Source organism: Lepus europaeus, unplaced genomic scaffold (assembly GCF_033115175.1).
Source record: "Lepus europaeus isolate LE1 unplaced genomic scaffold, mLepTim1.pri SCAFFOLD_145, whole genome shotgun sequence".
Classification (NCBI taxonomy): domain Eukaryota; kingdom Metazoa; phylum Chordata; class Mammalia; order Lagomorpha; family Leporidae; genus Lepus; species Lepus europaeus.
Window position 1 is genome coordinate 41,030 of NW_026909049.1, and position 17,378 is coordinate 58,407.

Consider the following 17,378-nt stretch of genomic DNA (forward strand, 5'->3'; position numbering starts at 1 on the left):
CAGAGACAGTCACAGAAGCACCAGTTTTCAAAAGTGTGGAAGAGCTAAATAATCAGAAAACAGCAGGAGTGGAGGATCAAGAAGTTGAGAAAGGAGTTTCAAGAATGATGCAGTCAATAGTATCAGGTATCTAATTGAGGAATCTGACAAAAAAATGCAATTAAAAAAAAAACTCATTTTGGTGCCCTGGTCATTAAATCCTAAGAGCACAGAACCCATAACTGGATTAAGCTGGAGAATTATTTGAGATGAGGGATGAGAGACAGCAAGGATAACTGGTTTGAGAAGTGTGACTGTTGAAGGGAGTCACGGGGAGGGTTTTAGTACTAGCAGGATATTTATGGAAGGCTGAGAGACAATTGCTCTTTTGATTTGTTTTCAATAAATATGACCTTGAAAGCCTTTGTTTCTATTGATGTGTACTAATACTATGATAGCAATCAGAAATCTTGTTTTCATTCCAGCAAAAGTACTACCATATAGCTTTTCAATTCCTTTGAACTGAACATAAAGGTCTCACTTTGCTGAGTAATGAATAGAAAGGACCAAGGTATCTGATGATGATTCAGTTGTTTTCTTAGCAACATTAATTTCTTCAGATAGGAGAGTCTCTTTCAGCTGTTATTCCTAGAAAATACTGGTATTTGGGCCTTGACATTTCCAGTCATGGCACATTTTAGATAATCTTTAATACTTTTTCTCCTATTCTTATCTGAATTTGTTCTGACTTTAGGAGAGAACTAATCATTTTGCTGGGGTTGCTTCTATGTGATTAAGGGACAATTCTTCATTTCCATTCTTGAGACAGGTTACATTCCAATCCCTTTCTTTAGGTCACCGTCCACCGAAATCATTTGAAGAGTTCTGCAAATTATCAAAGTATAAAACCTGTGAGGAAGGCATATGTGACAAAAAAACAGTTCCATTTTCAATAGGGATATCTTTAGGTCTATTCTGGTTCTTTGTGTGCTCATCAGTTTTTAATTCAGTAAAGTTACCCACAGTGGGGATGCTGAGTTTGTTTTCATTACTTTCTTAACAAAGATCACCAGTGGCAAAGTCTGTAATGTGTTTCCTATGTTCAGGAAGTTCCATATATTTTTGTTCCAGGTCATCAACATGACATAAAAAGTTTTCAGTAAAGCTATCATAATCACCAAACATGTCTTCACTGTCATTATGCTCAATCAGTTGCATAACCCAGTTTTCCACCTCTGGCACTGGGCCACCATCTCCTCCTCCCCCTTATTATCACCTGCCTTGAGCTCCACAGCTAGGTGGCAAAAATTATTGGAGCATTTCTATTTCAGACAGACACCTGACTGTGGATGTGGGAACCACCTTTATCCATGACATGGGTTGAGAGATCTGCCACTTTGTCATCCCTAATGACCCAGCTGCCATGCTCAATGGCACAATGGGAGGTGGGGTGGAGGTAGTTACGGGGGCACACTGCGCTGGAATCTCCAACCAACATTGCTAAAACACCTCAAGTTAATGCCCGGGTACATCAGACAGGGCACAAGCATAGATGCCCAGCCTTTCCTCATCCAATCAGGTCTGGATTTCTTCTTTCTTATCAATTTGTAACTAATTCCATGTGATTAGGTAGAATAATTTGTGATTTTAGTCTTATTTATGGGTCAGCATATGTGCTGTCTTTGTGTGTGTTCCACAGGGTGGTCTAAAAATACTAATTAGGTCAACATTTTGTCACTCACATTTTGATTGATTCATCTTTTTATCAATTATTTCATATATTATAAACTGAGTATCAATTATCAGATAATATTTGATTTTTTAAATTTCTTCTGTGGATTCTGTCTCATGTCCTTTGAGGTTGTTTTTAGACATACTGACATAATTATGCTATCATCATGAAATATTATTTATTATGACAAAAAGTCTCTTAATACCTCTGGTCTTCTATTTCTTCTTGATACTTTGCTGCTAAATAAGGCATCCAATTGAGCTTTTTATGATTAGTGTTTTTATTGTGTATCCTTTTAAATTTAATTTATTGATTTGGGAGGGAGAGAAGACATACACACTTCCACACAGATATAGGTAGGTAGGTAGGTAGATAGATAGTTAGAGATAGGGAGGGAGAGAGAAGTCTTGCTTATGGGTTTACTTCCCAGATAACTGCAATGTATGGGAATATGGCTGGGGCTGGGTTTGCCTCAATCCATGAGCTGGGAATTCAATCAGCACCTTTACTGTGTGTGGCAAGAATCAAATTCCTTGAGGGATCCCCACAGATTACTAGGTTATTCGGATGCAGGAAGTAGGAATCAGGAGCTAGAGTGGGCATCAAACCTAAATACTCCAGTGTGATTCATAGGCATCTTAACTGGTACCCTAAATTCTATGTTAAATGTGTACAACCATAAAACATTTTAAATATTTAATTGTAGTGCTCCTATTGATTGTTTCACTAGGTGTCATAGACTAAGGAGTGTACCTCCCCAAATCTGTATTTGGATATGTTAAACTCCATGTGTCTGCATTTGGAAATAGAACCTTCAAATGGATAATTAAGGTTCATTGAGATTTTATAGGTGGGCCTTAATCCCATTCAACTTGGTCTTTGTCGGGGAGAAACCAGTGATGAGAGCATACAAAGAAGAAGCCATATGAGGACATCGTGAGAAGCTGGCTATTCTTAAATGGAAAAGACCTCAGAAAAAATGAAATCTGCAAACACCTTGTTTTTTTTTTTAATTTAAAGATCTATTTATTTATTTCAAAGTCAGAGTTAAACAGAGAGAAGGAGAGGCAGAGATAGGTCTTCCGTCTGCTGGCTCACTACCCAATTGGCCACAATGGCTGGAGCTGCACTGATCTGAAGCCAGGAGCCAGGATCTTCTTCTGGGTCTCTCAAGCAGATACAAGGTCTCAAGGACTTGGACCATCTTCATCTTCTAACTGCTTTCCCAGGCCATAGCAGATGGATGGGAAGTGGAGCAACCAGAAATCTAACTGGTGCCCATATGGAATGCCCGCACAGCAGATGGCAGCTTTACCCACTAAGCCACAGTGCCAGTCCCAGCATCTCGTTCTTAAACCATCATTCTACAGAATCATGAGAAAATTAATTTCTGTTAAATTGCCCTCTCTATAACATAGTATTATAGCATCTCTGTTAAATGAATACACTACTTTGTTGCATTAATTTACTTTGATGTGTAATACTGATATGCTTTAATTTGTTACTCATGGCTTTAAAAATTACATTGAGAATAATTTATCCCAATATCTTTGGAGAAATATTGTACTGCTTCATATGGAATATAGATTTTTCTATTGAATAATTCAATTTTTCCAACTTTTTAAAATATATATATATATATATATATATATATAAATTATCAAAGTACAACTTTTGGATTATAGTGGCTTTTCCCCCCATTACCTCACTCCCACCTGCAACCATCTCATCTCCCACTCCTGCACCCATCCTATTCTTCATCACAATTCACTTTCAATTTGCTTTATATACAGAAGATCAACTTAGTATATACTAAGTAAAGATCTCAACATACTGCACCCGCACAGACACACAAAGTATAGAGTACTGTTTCACTAGTAGTTTTACCATTACTTTGCATAGTACAACACATTAATGACAGAGGTCCTACATGGGGAGCAGGTGCACAGTGACTCCTGTTGTTGATTTAACAATTGACCCTCTTATTTATGATGTCAGTAATCACACGAGACTCTTGTCATGAGCTGTCAAGGCTATGGAAGCCTCTTGAGTTCAGAAACTGATCTTATTTAAACAAGGCCATATTCAAAGTGGAAGTTCTCTCCTCCCTTCAGAGAAAGGTAATTCCTTCTTTGACGTGCTCTTTCTGCTGGGATCTCACTCACAGAGTTCTTTTATTTAGGTCATTTTTTTTTACCACAGTGTCTTGGCTTTCCATGCCTGTGAAACTCGCATGAGCTTTTTAGCCAGATCCGAATACCTTAACGGCTGATTCTGAGGCCAGAGTTCTGTTTAAGGCATGTGCTATTCTATGAGTCTGCTGTCTATACTGCTTTCCATGTAGAATTATTCTTTTTAACTCTATCAATTATTTGAAGACACTGGTCTTATTTATGTGATCCCTTTGACAATTAATCCTATCTTTTTGATCAATTATGAACTTAAAGTGATTGCTTTAACAAGTAAGATAGCATTGGTACATGCCACCTTGATGGGATTGAATTGCAATCTCATGGCACATTTCTAGCTCTACCATTAGGGGTAGTCCAAGTGAACATGTGCCAAACTGTACATCTCCTCCCTCTCTTATTCCCACTTTTATTTTTAAAAGGGCTTACTTTTCAGTTAATTTTAAACACCTAAGAACAATTGTGTGTTAATTAAAGAGTTCAACCAATGGTATTAAGTAGAAGAAAAAAATACTAAAAGGAATAAAATCGTAAGTTGTTCCTCAGCAGTCAGGACAAGGGCTGATCAAGACATTGTTTCTCATAGTTTCCATTTTGCTTCAACAGGTTTCCTTTTAGGTGCTCAGTTGTCACCGATCAGGGAGAACATATGATATTTGTCCCTCTGGGACTGGCTTATTTCACTCAGCATGTTTTTCAGATTCCTCCATTTTGTTGCAAATGACCAAATTTTGTTATTTTTTTTACTGCTGTATAGTATTCTATAGAGTACATATCTCATAATTTCTTTGTCCACTCTTCTGTTGATGGACGTTTAGGTTGATTCCATATTTTAGCTATTATGAATTGAGCTGCAATAAACATTGAGGTGCAGACAGCTCTTTTATTTGCCAATTTAATTTCCTTTGGGTAAAATTCAAGGAGTGGGATGGCTGGGTTGTGTGGTAGGGCTATATTCAGGTTTCAGAGGAATCTCCAGACTGTCTTCCAGAGTAGCTTTACCAGTTTGCATTCCCACCAACAGTGGATTAGTGTCCCATTTTCCCCATATCTTGCCATCATCTATTGTTAGTTGATTTCTGTGTGTAAGCCATTCTAACTGGGGTGAGGTGAAACCTCATTGTGGTTTTGATTTGCATTTCCATGATGGCTAGTGATCCTGAACATTTCTTCATGTGTCTGTTGGCCATTTGGATTTCTGCTTTTGAAAAATGTATATTGAGGTCCTTGGCCCATCTCTTGAGTGGGTTGTTTGTTTTGTTGTGGTGGAGTTTCTTGATCTCTTTGTAAATTCTGGTTATCTTCTGTATACAAAGAGAATTGAAAATGAATCTTTACATGAATGGAAGGGGAGAGGGAGCGGGAGGGGGGAGGGTTGCGGGCGGGAGGGAAGTTATGGGAGGGGGGAAACCATTGTAACCCATAAGCTATACTTTGGAAATTTATATTCATTAAATAAAAGTTTAATAAAAAAAAAATTCTGGTTATTAATCCTTTATCGGTTGTATAGTTTGCAAATATTTTTTTCCCATTCTGTCGGCTGCCTGTTCACTTGCCCGGCTGTTTCTTTTGCAGTACAGAAACTTCTCAATTTGATGTAATCCAAATTGTTAATTTTGGCTTTGCCTGTGCCTCTGAGGTCTTTTCCAAGAAGTCTTTTCCTGTGCCTATATCTTGCAGCATTTCTCCGATGTTCTCTAATAATTTGATGGTGTCGGGTTGTAGACAGGAGACCTCGAATAGCTAAAGCAATCTTTTACAACAAAAACAAAGCCAGAGGCATCACAATACCAGATTTCAAGACATACTACAGGGCAGTTATAATCAAAACAGCATGGTACTGGTACATAAATAGATGTATAGACCAATGGAACAGAATTAAAACACCAGAAATCAATCCAAACATCTACAGCCAACTTATATTTGAATAATTCTATTTATGTCTCTATACACTGTACTATTTTTGTCTCTTTATATATTGAATCAATATATGAATGTTTGATATTCTGTAATAATTACTTCAAATAATCATGACTTTAATCAGTCAAGAGAATAAAAATGCTTGAAGACCTTTATACTTACAGATATTATTATGATTTTTAGTGGTCATAATTCTTTCCTGTAAATCAGGGGTGGTAGATATCTGACCTGTTACCCATATACAGCCCATGAAATCATTTGATCTGGTAGTGCCTAGACAATCCCAGGTGGTAATCTTAATTCAGTAAATCTATAGCTGGCTACTTTTTGCATTGATAATTCTGTATGGCCTTAAAATGATGTTATAAATATCCAAATGACTGTTGGCAGAAAAATGGTTCCCAATCCCTGGTAATCCAAATAATCATCTTGAATCATTTTCTTTCAGCCTGGAGAACTTAACGTCATATAGTATAGTAGGTTTTTGTTACATGTTAGTGGTTGTTAGTGTTTTGTTCAGATAATTGTCTTTTGTCCACCTTTATATATTATTTTTTTGAAAGACAAAATGACAGACCTTCTGTCTGATCATTCACTTCCCACATTCTTGCAATAGTTGCAGAAGGGCCAGGCCAAAACTAGGAGGCTGAAACTCAATTCAGAAATCCCATGTTCTATCCGGCCAGGAGCCAAGTAATTGCTATCACCTGCTGCCACCATGGGTGTGAATTAGCTTGGAGCTAAGCCAGAAGCAGCAGCAGGTACTCTGATATGTGATGAGTATCCCAAGAAACAGCTTATCACAATGATACAAAATGTCTGCCCTTGCTTATCCCATACCTTAGAATTTCACTAGATAACCAGGGATGAATATTTTCCTTCAGGACACTCAAAATTTATTTTCATTTTTCCTGAGAAGTATGCCATCATTCATGGACGATGGCAGCCAGTATGTAATAGGCTATTGTTTCATTAACTACTTCCTAGGTTTTTGTTTAGTTTTTGTTTTTTTTTTTTTTTGCATTTGGCTTCCTTCAGTTTCTGACTTAAAGATTAATTTGTTTGAAAGAAAGATAGAAGGAGAGACAGAGAGACCTTCCATCCAGTGGTTTACTACCCAGTTGTCTGCAGTGGTCATGCTGGGCCAGGTTGAAGCCAAGAGCCTATAATTTCATGGGTGGAAGGGGCCCAAATGCTTGGGCTATGCTGCTTTCCCAGAAACATTAACAGGGCACTTGATCAGGAGTAGCTTGGGCACAAACTGGTGCCCAGATGGGAATCTGACATCATAGGTGGCAGCTTAACCCACTATGCCACAATGCTGACCCCATGAACTTTTTCAGTTTTAATTTCTTCAAGCTTTCTAATGTTAAATTGCTTTGCTTTCTAAATTGTTTTGTGGGCTTCTAAATAGCTTCATATTCATCTTTTCTTTTTCATAAGTTAAAAAACAAACTGTTGGTCTATTTTCTGTCTCAGTCTGTTTTGTGATAAATATGTAATACAATAGGTCATTTAGAAAAAAATTGTTTCAAAATTTATTTTCTTGAAAGGCAGAGCAGTAGAAAAAGGAGAGAGAGAGAGAGAGAGAGAGAGAGAGAGAGAGAGAGAGAGATTCTAACATTGTTTCACTCACCAAATGGCTACAATAGCTACGATTGGGCAAGGCCACTGCCAGGAGCCAGGAGCTCCATCTGGGCCTCTGACATGGGTGGCAGGAATCTAAGTACTTGGACAATTATACATTGAATTCCTAGGTGCATTAGCAGGAAGCTGAATTGAAAGTTGAGCAACCAGGAATCCAACCAGCACTGTGGTATGAAACTTCAGCTTCACAAATGGTGACATAAGCTATTGTGCCAATGACCAGCCCCAAGAAAACAAATCTTATTTTTTAGAGTCTGGAAGCTGGGCAGTCTAAAGTTAAGGGGCCTAATCCAGAAAGGGCCTTCTTCCTGGATCATAATGTGTCCAGTGACATCACATGGTGAGAGAAACTAAGAGGTAAAACTCAAAGCTTTAGATCTTAGACAGAAACTTGAATGAGGACTAAGTTTCCAAAGCTTGCTTTATGGAGATATATTAAGGTTCTACCATATTTCATGTTCCATTAGATTATTTTTATTCCACTTCCAGTATGTTGGTTTAGCCTACAAGTAGGTTTTCTTTCTTTCTTTTTTTTAATGTTATTGATTTGAAAGGCAGAGTTACACACACACACACACACACACAGAATATCTCCCCTTCACTGATTGATTAATTTACCAAATGGTCACAACAGCCAGAGACTGACCAGGCTTAAGACAGGAGCCAGGATCTTCTTCCAGGTCTCTGACATGGGTGCATTCTTTATCTAACTTGCATATAATTTTTAACTATAGGAAGACATTTGTAGACTGTTTAACCATATTGTCTGCTTCCTGAAGCACATGACTTAAATTTCTTTCTAGGTATTTTTTTCCCTTGAGTGTGAGTCAAATTTTCCTTTTTTATCAAGATTATTGTAAAGCATATGTTACAGAAATTGTGGATACTAATATTCCTCAGAATGATTTTTTTACAAGATTTTTAATTGATGCATTCAAACTCCAACTTCATATTCTTTGAAATGACCAGTAACTATTTACTTTAGGTTCCAGTGACTCCTTTTCTTTTGGTTCTGATAAAGTTTCCTACATGAATGTATAGTGTTGAAGTCACCCAATGATTTTGATTGCTTTTCAATGATGATTTAAGGCTTAAGTTCTTTGGCTCACTATATTGGTGCCATTATCTTTCTCATTTCCTATTTTCTGTTCTACTTCATAAACTCTTTACTGTAACATCCTGATTTACCAAATGTATAACATTTATTGCCTCAATTTGTGTGTTAGCAACAGAGGATCCACTTGTAAAATGTTCAAAATCAGTGAGTTTCTCCTATACAGTTTTCCAGTCCTCAAATATATGTTATATATATATATATATATATTAATTTCATAGCTTTCTTTTGTTTCAAAAGTTCACCTTTTCAAATACTTTGTCATGATCATTATACTTTTGAGTTACTTATGGTAGAAAATCTCTTTTCTACTCTTTTTATCTCATCTCTTTTTTTTCATTTTGTGTATCCTGGATATGACTTCAGATAGTTGTGTTACGTATGTATGTATGTTACTATACAAGCCATGTCATTACCATATAGGTACAATTTACAGAAAATAGAAATACTTCTTCCTATCAGATTTAGTGCAGTTCCTGTTTGGTACAGCCTATAGGCACCTTTATTGGCTAACTGCTATAATTTTTATTTATTTATTTATTTGACAGGGATAGACAGAGAGAGAGAGAGAGAAAGAGAGAGAGAGAGAAAGGTCTTCCTTCCATTGGTTCACTCCCCAAATGGCCACCACAGCCGGCACTGCACCGATCCAAAGCCAGGAGTCAGGTACCTCTTTCTCGTCTCTGATGCGGATGCAGGGCCCAAGCACTTGGGCCATCCTCCACTGCCTTCCTGGGCCACAGCAGAGAGCTGGACTGGAAATGGAGCAACTGGGACCAGAACCTGGTGCCCATATGGAATGCCGGCACCACAGGCGGAGGATTAACCATGTGAGCCAAGGTGCCGGCCCGTTATAACTTTTTAAATAGTTTTTTTTTTTTGTTTCTCTTCATCACCTTTGATTTGTGTTCTACTTCCAAGAAGTATTATATCTCTTCATGTACCATATAATAACTTCATAGTGTCTTATTTTCAGTTATCTTTTTTCCAGTTTCTGTATTATGCTTGTAGTATATTTTTCTCATACATATGACAAACCACCCTACACATTTTACTCTTTGTTCAAATGGTCATTGACTTATAGTGTTTGAAAATGCAAGGGAAAAGTATTTGTACCCTCATTTACTATTTCTACTATATGTATTTACTCAGATTACTATCTTATTTTGATTATTTGTAGGTTTTTTTAAACATCACAGTAATACTTGCTAGATGTATTTATTTGCTTTATTAATTTTTATTATTTATTTTTTATTTACCAATGCATTATAAAGAAGTATATATACATTTGGCTTTTAAATTTTTCTCACTTTTTAAAGCATACATATTTTGTATGTATAGGTTTAGGAGTTTAGTGATATTTCTCATTATACCCCTCCTTTCATGTCTCTGCAGTTACTCCTCCTTCCCTTTTTTAAAATTTATTATTTAAGGAATTCACACTTCAGGAGTATCCTGTAGGAATATAGTGATTCTTTCCACCACACCCGCACTCCCACCCACACTCCCACTCTCCTCCTCCTCCTCCGTTTCCCCTGGCCAGTCCCATCCTGCATTAAGGTTCATTTTCAATTACCTTTGTAAAATGATTTTACTATGATCTATTTTCAGTTTATTTTATACTCAGAAGATTAACCCTACACTAAGAATCCAATAAGTAGTAAGAAGAACAAAAGCACTGTTTTTCAACAATAGATACAAAGGCTGTAAACAATCATTGAATCTCTAAATGTGAATTTCACTACTTTTTGGACTCTATTAGTTACCACAGATCAGGAAAAACATATGGCATTTGCCTTTCTGAGAGTGGATTATTTCACTGGTTATAGTGGCTTCTAGTTTCATCCAGTTTGTTTCAAAAGACAAGATTTCATTCTTTTTTAAATCTAAGTCAGATTACATACTGTATATGTACCCAATTTCTTAATACAGTCATCAATTGATGGACATCTGGGTTGATTCCATATCTTGGTTGTTGTGAACTGAGTTTCAGTAAACATGGACTATTCATATGCCAATTTCATTTCATTTGGGTAAATTCTCAGGACTAGGATTGCTAGGTCATGTGGTAGATCTATTTTCAATTTTGTATCATTGTTTTTTGAATCTCAGTTCTGCTTTCTTGTTTTTTTTTTTAAGATTTATTTATTTATTTGAAAGGCAAAGAGAGAGAGAGAGGTCTTCCATCTGCTAGTTCACTCCCCCAGATGCCTACAATGGCTGGAGATGTGCTGATCCTAAACCAGAAGCCAGGATCATCTTCTGGGTCCCCAACATGGGTGCAGTGGGCCAAGGATTTGGATCATCTTCCACTGTTTGCCCAGGCCACAGCAGAGAGCTGGATCAGAAAAGGAGCAGCCAGGACTCTTAACTGGTGCCCATATGGGATGCTGGTGTTGCAGGCGACAGCTTTTACCCACTACAGCTCAGTGTTGGCCCCATTTCATAAGTTTTGCATGTTGTATTGTCAGCTTCATTCATTTCTAAGAATTCTTTGGTTTCTCATTTGATTGCTTCTGTGAATCACTGTTCATCATTCAATATTGTGTTATTCAGTCTCCATATATTTGCATGTTTTCTAGAGATTCTTACATTCTAAATTTCCAGCTTTATCCCATTGTGGTCAGAAAAGACACATGGTATGATTTCAATAATTTGGGTTTGCTGAGACTTGCTTTACAGCCTAGCATATGGTCTATTCTAGAGAAGGTTCCATATAGTGATGAAAAGAATGTGTATTATGCAACTGTGAAATATTCAGTAAATATCTGTTCAGTCCATTTGGTCCATAGTGTTTGTTTTTTTAACTTTTATTTAATGAATATAAATTTCCAAAGTACAGATTATGGATTACAATGGCTTCCCCCCCATAACTTCCCTCCCACCTGCAACCCTCCCCTTTCCTGCTCCCTCTCCCCTTCCATTCACATCAAGATTCATTTTCAATTCTCTTTATATACAGAAGATCAGTTTAGTATATATTAAGTAAAGATTTCAACAGTTTGCCCCCACATAGCAACACAAAGTGAAAAATACTGTTGGAGTACTAGTTATAGCATTAAATAACAGTGTACAGCACATTAAAGACAGAGATCCTACATGATATTTTTTAAAAAATTGATTAATTTTGTATGCAATTTCCAATTTAACACCAGGTTTTTTTTTCATTTTCAATTATCTTTATATACAGAAGATCGATTCAGTATATACTAAGTAAAGATTTCATCAGTTTGCACTCACACAGACACAAAGTGTAAAAATACTGTTTTAATACTAGTTATAGCTTCATTTCACATTGGCAACACATTAAGGACAGATCCCACATGTGACATAAGTACACAGTGACTCCTGTTGTTGACTTAACAATTTGACACTCTTGTTTATGGCATCAGTAATCTCCCTAGGCTCCAGTCGTGAGTTGCCAAGGCTATGGAAGGCTTTAGGGTTCTCTGGCTTTGATCTTATTCCAATAGGGTCATAGTCAAAGTGGAAGTTCTCTCCTCCCTTCAGAGAAAGGTACCTCCTTTTTGATGGCCCCATTCTTTCCACTGGGATCTCACTCGCAGAGATCTTTCATTTAGGTCTTCTTTTTTTGCCAGAGTGTCTTGGCTTTCCATGCCTAAAATACTCTCATGGGCTCTTGAGCCATACCTGAATGCCTTAAGGGCTGATTCTGAGGCCAGAGTGTTGCTTAGGACATCTGCCATTCTATGAGTCTGCTGTGTATCCTGCTTCCCATGTTGGATCGTTCTTTCCCTTTATGATTCTATCAGTTAGTATTAGCAGACACTAGTGTTGTTTGTGTGATCCCTTTGACTCTTAGACCTATCAGAGTGATCAATTGTGAACTGAAATTGATCACGTGGACTAGTGAGATGGCATTGGTACATGCCACTTTGATTGGATTGTATTGGAATCCCCTGGCACGTTTCTAACTCCCATAGTGTTTTTTTTTTAAAGATTTATTTATTTTTTTTGAAAGTCAGAATTACAGACATAGAGAGGAGAGGCAGAGGGAAAGAAGTATCCCATCTGATGGTTCACTCCCCAATGGGCTGCAACGGCCAGAGCTGCACCGATCTGAAGCCAGGAGCCAGGAGCTTCTTCTGAGTCTCCCACGTGGGTGCAGAGGCCCAAGGACTTGGGCCATCTTCCACTGCTATCCCAGTCCACAGCAGAGAGCTGGATCAGAAGAGGAGAAGCTGGGACTAGAACCGGCACCCATATGGGATGCCGGTGCTTCAGGCCAGAGCGTTAACCTGCTGCACCACAGCACTGGCCCTGGTCCATAGTGTTGATTAGCTCTGATATTTCTTTGTTGGTTTTCTGTCAAGTTGATCAGTTGATTGATGAAACTAGATGTTGAAGTCCTCCATTATTGGACTCCATGTTTCTCTTTATGTCAATTAAAAATTATTTTAAATAGCCTGGTGCACTGGCATTGGTGTATATATTGAATGTTTACTATAGTCATGTCTTCCAGTTAAATTGATCCCTTAATTATTGCATAGTACCCTTCTTTGTGTCTTTAAATGAGAGTTACACACAAAGAGAAGGAAAGGTAGAGAGAGAGAGGTTGTCCATCTGCTGGTTCACTCCACAGTTGGCCTCAACAGCTAGAGCTGAGCCATTCTGAAGCCAGGAGCCAGGAGCTTCTTCAAGGTCTCCCACACAGGTGCAGGGGCCCAAGGACTTGGGCCATCTTCTGCTGCTTTTTCAGGCACATAGCAGAGAGATGGATTGGAAGTGGAACAGCTGAGACTTGAACCGACACCCACATGGGATGCTGGAACTGCAGATGGTGGTTTTACCCACTATGCCATAGCACCAGCCCCTGGTGACATATTCTTTCAATTTCTGTTTGTTATGGAGAGTTCTTTTTTTCACCTTCATTCATAAATGAGAGCTTTGCAGGATATAGTATTCAGGGGTGACAGTCTCTGCATTCTCTCCTAGCCTGTAGAGTTTCTGATGAGAAATCACCTGTGTCTAATTGGATATGTTTCTGAAGGTAATCATGTATCTCTTGTGTACATTTGATAATTTTTATTAATGCTTTACTGTTGAAAGTTTGACTGCAAAGTATCATGGTGGAAATCTTTTCTGTCATGTGTATTAGGAGTTCTGTGTGCTTCCTGTACATGAGTGTCCCTTTCTTTCTCCAGGTTAGGGGACTTTTCCATAATTACTTCACTGAATACACCTTCCAATCTATTCTCTCTTTCCATACTTTCAGAAAATCCAAAGACCTATATGTTGGGTCATTTGATAGTATCCCATCAAAAAGTTTTTAACTTCCAATTTCATCCTTTTTTTTATCCATGATATTTCCTAAGATTTACCTTCCCACTCAAATACTTTTTCTTCTGCTTCACAAGTATGTTGTTAAGAATTCCTCTGCATTTTTTATTTGACATTAACTTCTTTAGTTATAATATTTTCTTTGGTTTTTCTTCTAAATCTCTGTTTCACAGGTATGTTTTTCTTCTAAGTTATATATGGATTTCTTTAACTCATTGGATTTCACATTTCATCCACTGCATAAAAAATTCAGAAGTGAATTCTATTCCTTTTTAAACATATCCCCAACCTTTTCCCTTGGATATCTTGTTTCATGCTTTGGAAATCTAGGAATGTATAATATTGCTGTTGACAAAAATTCCTGTAAAATTTTTCTGATACAATGATTCCTCTCCCTTTCAAGAATTGTTTTAAAACTTTACAATATTGTTTAGTCTCAATCTTTAAATCCTACCCCATTACTCTGGGTAAAGAAAAACTCCATTCACAAAAGTTATGGTCATGACTGGATGTTTGGGCAGCCTTCTTCTCCATTAAACTTTTCATTTTCATTTGTTTGAGGTGATCCTTCCTCATCAGATCCCTGTTCAGGTGCCCCTTGCTGTGAACCATGCAGCAACTCTGCAGATTAAAGAGGTGATGGTGTGCAATGAAAGGAAAACAAAAGATTATAGAAAAGTAGGGGCCAGCGGGACTATTTCCAAGAGAGGAGCAGGAACCTCTCTCTGCCTTGCCCTGTGGCTTTTAGTTTTGCCCTTTTCATTTTAAATTATTTGACACGTAGAGTTACAGACAGTGAGAGAGAGAGAGAGAGAGACAGAGAGAAAGGTCTCCCTTCCATTGGTTCACTCCCCAAATGGCTGCTACAGCTGGTGCTGTGCCGATCCGAAGCCAGGAGCCAGGTGCTTCTTCCTGGTCTCCCACGTGGGTTCAGGGGCCCAAGCACTTGGGCCATCCTCCACTGCCTTCCCGGGCCACAGCAGAGAGCTGGACTGGAAGAGGAACAACTGGGACTAGAACCCAGTGCCCATATGGGATGCCAGCATTGCAGACAGAGGACTAACCAAGTGAACCATGGCGCTGGCCCTAGTTCTGCCAAATCCCCTTGCTGACACCAGGGCAAGCCTCTGCTTAACTAGAAACAGCATTCTCTACACACATATCTTGACCAGATGCCATGTGATCACCACCTGACCCAGAAAGAGGAAGAGAGTAGAACATTTGAGTAAAAAATGTCCTTAAACTTGTTACATCCCTGGAGGTGAGTGGGCCGTGCCCCACTGCTGGCTTTCCAAGTTGCAATGTCCCAGATTAGACTGTTCACATAACTCCTAGCTTCATCCTGCTGCATTCCTCAAAGGGCTGCAGTGATATTTTCCACGTGGCCTCTGGCAATGTCTCTCTTTGGTCTCTTGCTCTCTAAGTAGCCATTTAGTCCTTCCCCATTTGCCTCCATTGGAGGGCATTTAAAGTGCAAATATCTTTAAGTAACTATCACATTGTATTGAAGCACCCTGTGCCTCAGGGAGTGAGTACTCATTTTCATGTAAAAATAATAATTATTCTAATTGTTGCAGGATACACTATGATGCTTATGAACATACTTTATAAACAAGTTTACAAAAATAGCACATAAAATTTATTGGGTCAAGTATATAAATGAAATATTAATTATCAGTTCCTTGGACAATTTTTTAAGAAGATTTATTTATTTATTTATTTGAGAGGTAGAGTTACAGACAGAGAGAGGGAGAGACAAGGAGACAGGTTTTCTATCCACTGGTTCACTCCCTAAATGGATACAATGGCTGGAGCTGGGTCAATATAGAAATGAGGAACTAGAAGCTTCTTCTGGGTCTTCCACATGGGTGCAGGGGCCCAAGCACGTGGACCATCCTCTACTGCTTTCCCAGGCCAACACCAGAGAGATAGATAAGAAATGGAGCATCTAGGACTCCACCCAGCACTTGTATGGGGTACCAGTGCTAACAGCAGAGGCTTGACCTACTATGCCATAGTGCCAGGCCCTCCTTGAACACTTTTCACTGTCTTCATCTCATCATAGCCTAGGACCACTCACCTAGATGTAGTGGAGTGTTTTTTTTTTTCCAGTACCTGGCCTGTGTTCTTTGCTATTTACCACCATTCTTGTTGTATCTTAACATAAACACATTCTTGCATAAGATGTCACCATCTTTGGTGTTTCCATGAACAGTAATCAGATAATAGAGACAAATATATTGCTTTAAATATTTGAAAAAGGATTTATATTACTTGAACGATAATTAAAGAGAGATCTTCCATCCACTGGTTCACTCCTCCAGTGACCACAATTGCCAGCTCTGGGCCAGACCAAAGCCAGGAACCTGAAGCTCCAATTGTGTCTCTCACATGGGTGGTAGGGTCCCAAGTACTTGCAACAACTCCTGCACCTTTCCCAGGCACATTAGCAGGAAGCTGGATTGGAAGTATAACAGCCATAACTCAAAACATTGATCTTAAGGGATGCCAGCATCACAGGAAAGAACTTAACCCATTGAGACAAAACATTGCTCCCTCCCCAAATCTATTTTAAAGGAATTTTCTTTTTACCTTGGTCAATCTTGAGCATGTGTCTTTTTTAATTCATCTCACATGCTAGTTTTGTTTTCCATTTATACTTATGTATACTGATTACCATGTGAACAGCTTTCAGAATCATTAGAAGAAACCCCAGTTCTAGAATATTAAGGGGAAACCCTATTGTGATTTTGGAATTTTAAAATTATTTTAAGGGTAGGGTGGTTTCATTGTGATTTTGCTCTCTGTTGCCATATAGATTACAGAGGAAACTGTTATATATAAGTAGCAAATAAGACACTCAGAAAAATCCACTTCCAGTCTTAGTGATTAGTGATCCAGGACTGATATGTTGAGGATGAATGTGCTGTTACAGGTGTTGGTGTCATTTGAAGACCTGGCTGTGGACTTCACCAAGGAGGAATGGCAGAACATGAATCATTCTCAGAGGACCCTGTACAGGGATGTGATGCTAGAAATCTATAGCATCCTACTGTCCTTGGGTAAGTAAAAACTAGCTCGTACCCAAGTACAATTATTTTTTCTCAGTTGAGAATTCAACAATTTATAAGGCTTCATATGGGGTTGGTATAGGATTTGAGGCCGTGAAAAATTCTTCCCTCTAGAAAGCAATTCAACTTAGCCTTTTTCTGGCACTGCTTCTGGGCCCAAGCTGTTGTCCCTCAAAACCTGAAGTTAGTGGTTTCACAAAGTCAAACATTATTTCTTATTAAAAGGGCACTGCATTAACAAGCCTGAGGTGATCTTCAAGTTGGAACAAGGAGCAGAACCATGGATGTTAGAAAAACCCCTGAACCAGAGCCTTCCAAGTAAGTGAGCACATGTTGGTCAGGGTGACTGGGACAGAAAGCTCAGCAGATGCTGACTGCAGCATTACACACTAACTTTTCCTAAATCCCAGACTTTCTGCCAGCTG

The 17,378-nt window shown here is 38.4% G+C and overlaps 1 pseudogene; it reads right to left on the reverse strand.

Annotated features, from left to right (window-relative positions):
* Positions 1-378: 378 nt before the first annotated feature.
* Positions 379-16,493, reverse strand: LOC133754531 (helicase POLQ-like; annotated as a pseudogene).
* Between the last annotated feature and the right edge of the window lie 885 nt (positions 16,494-17,378).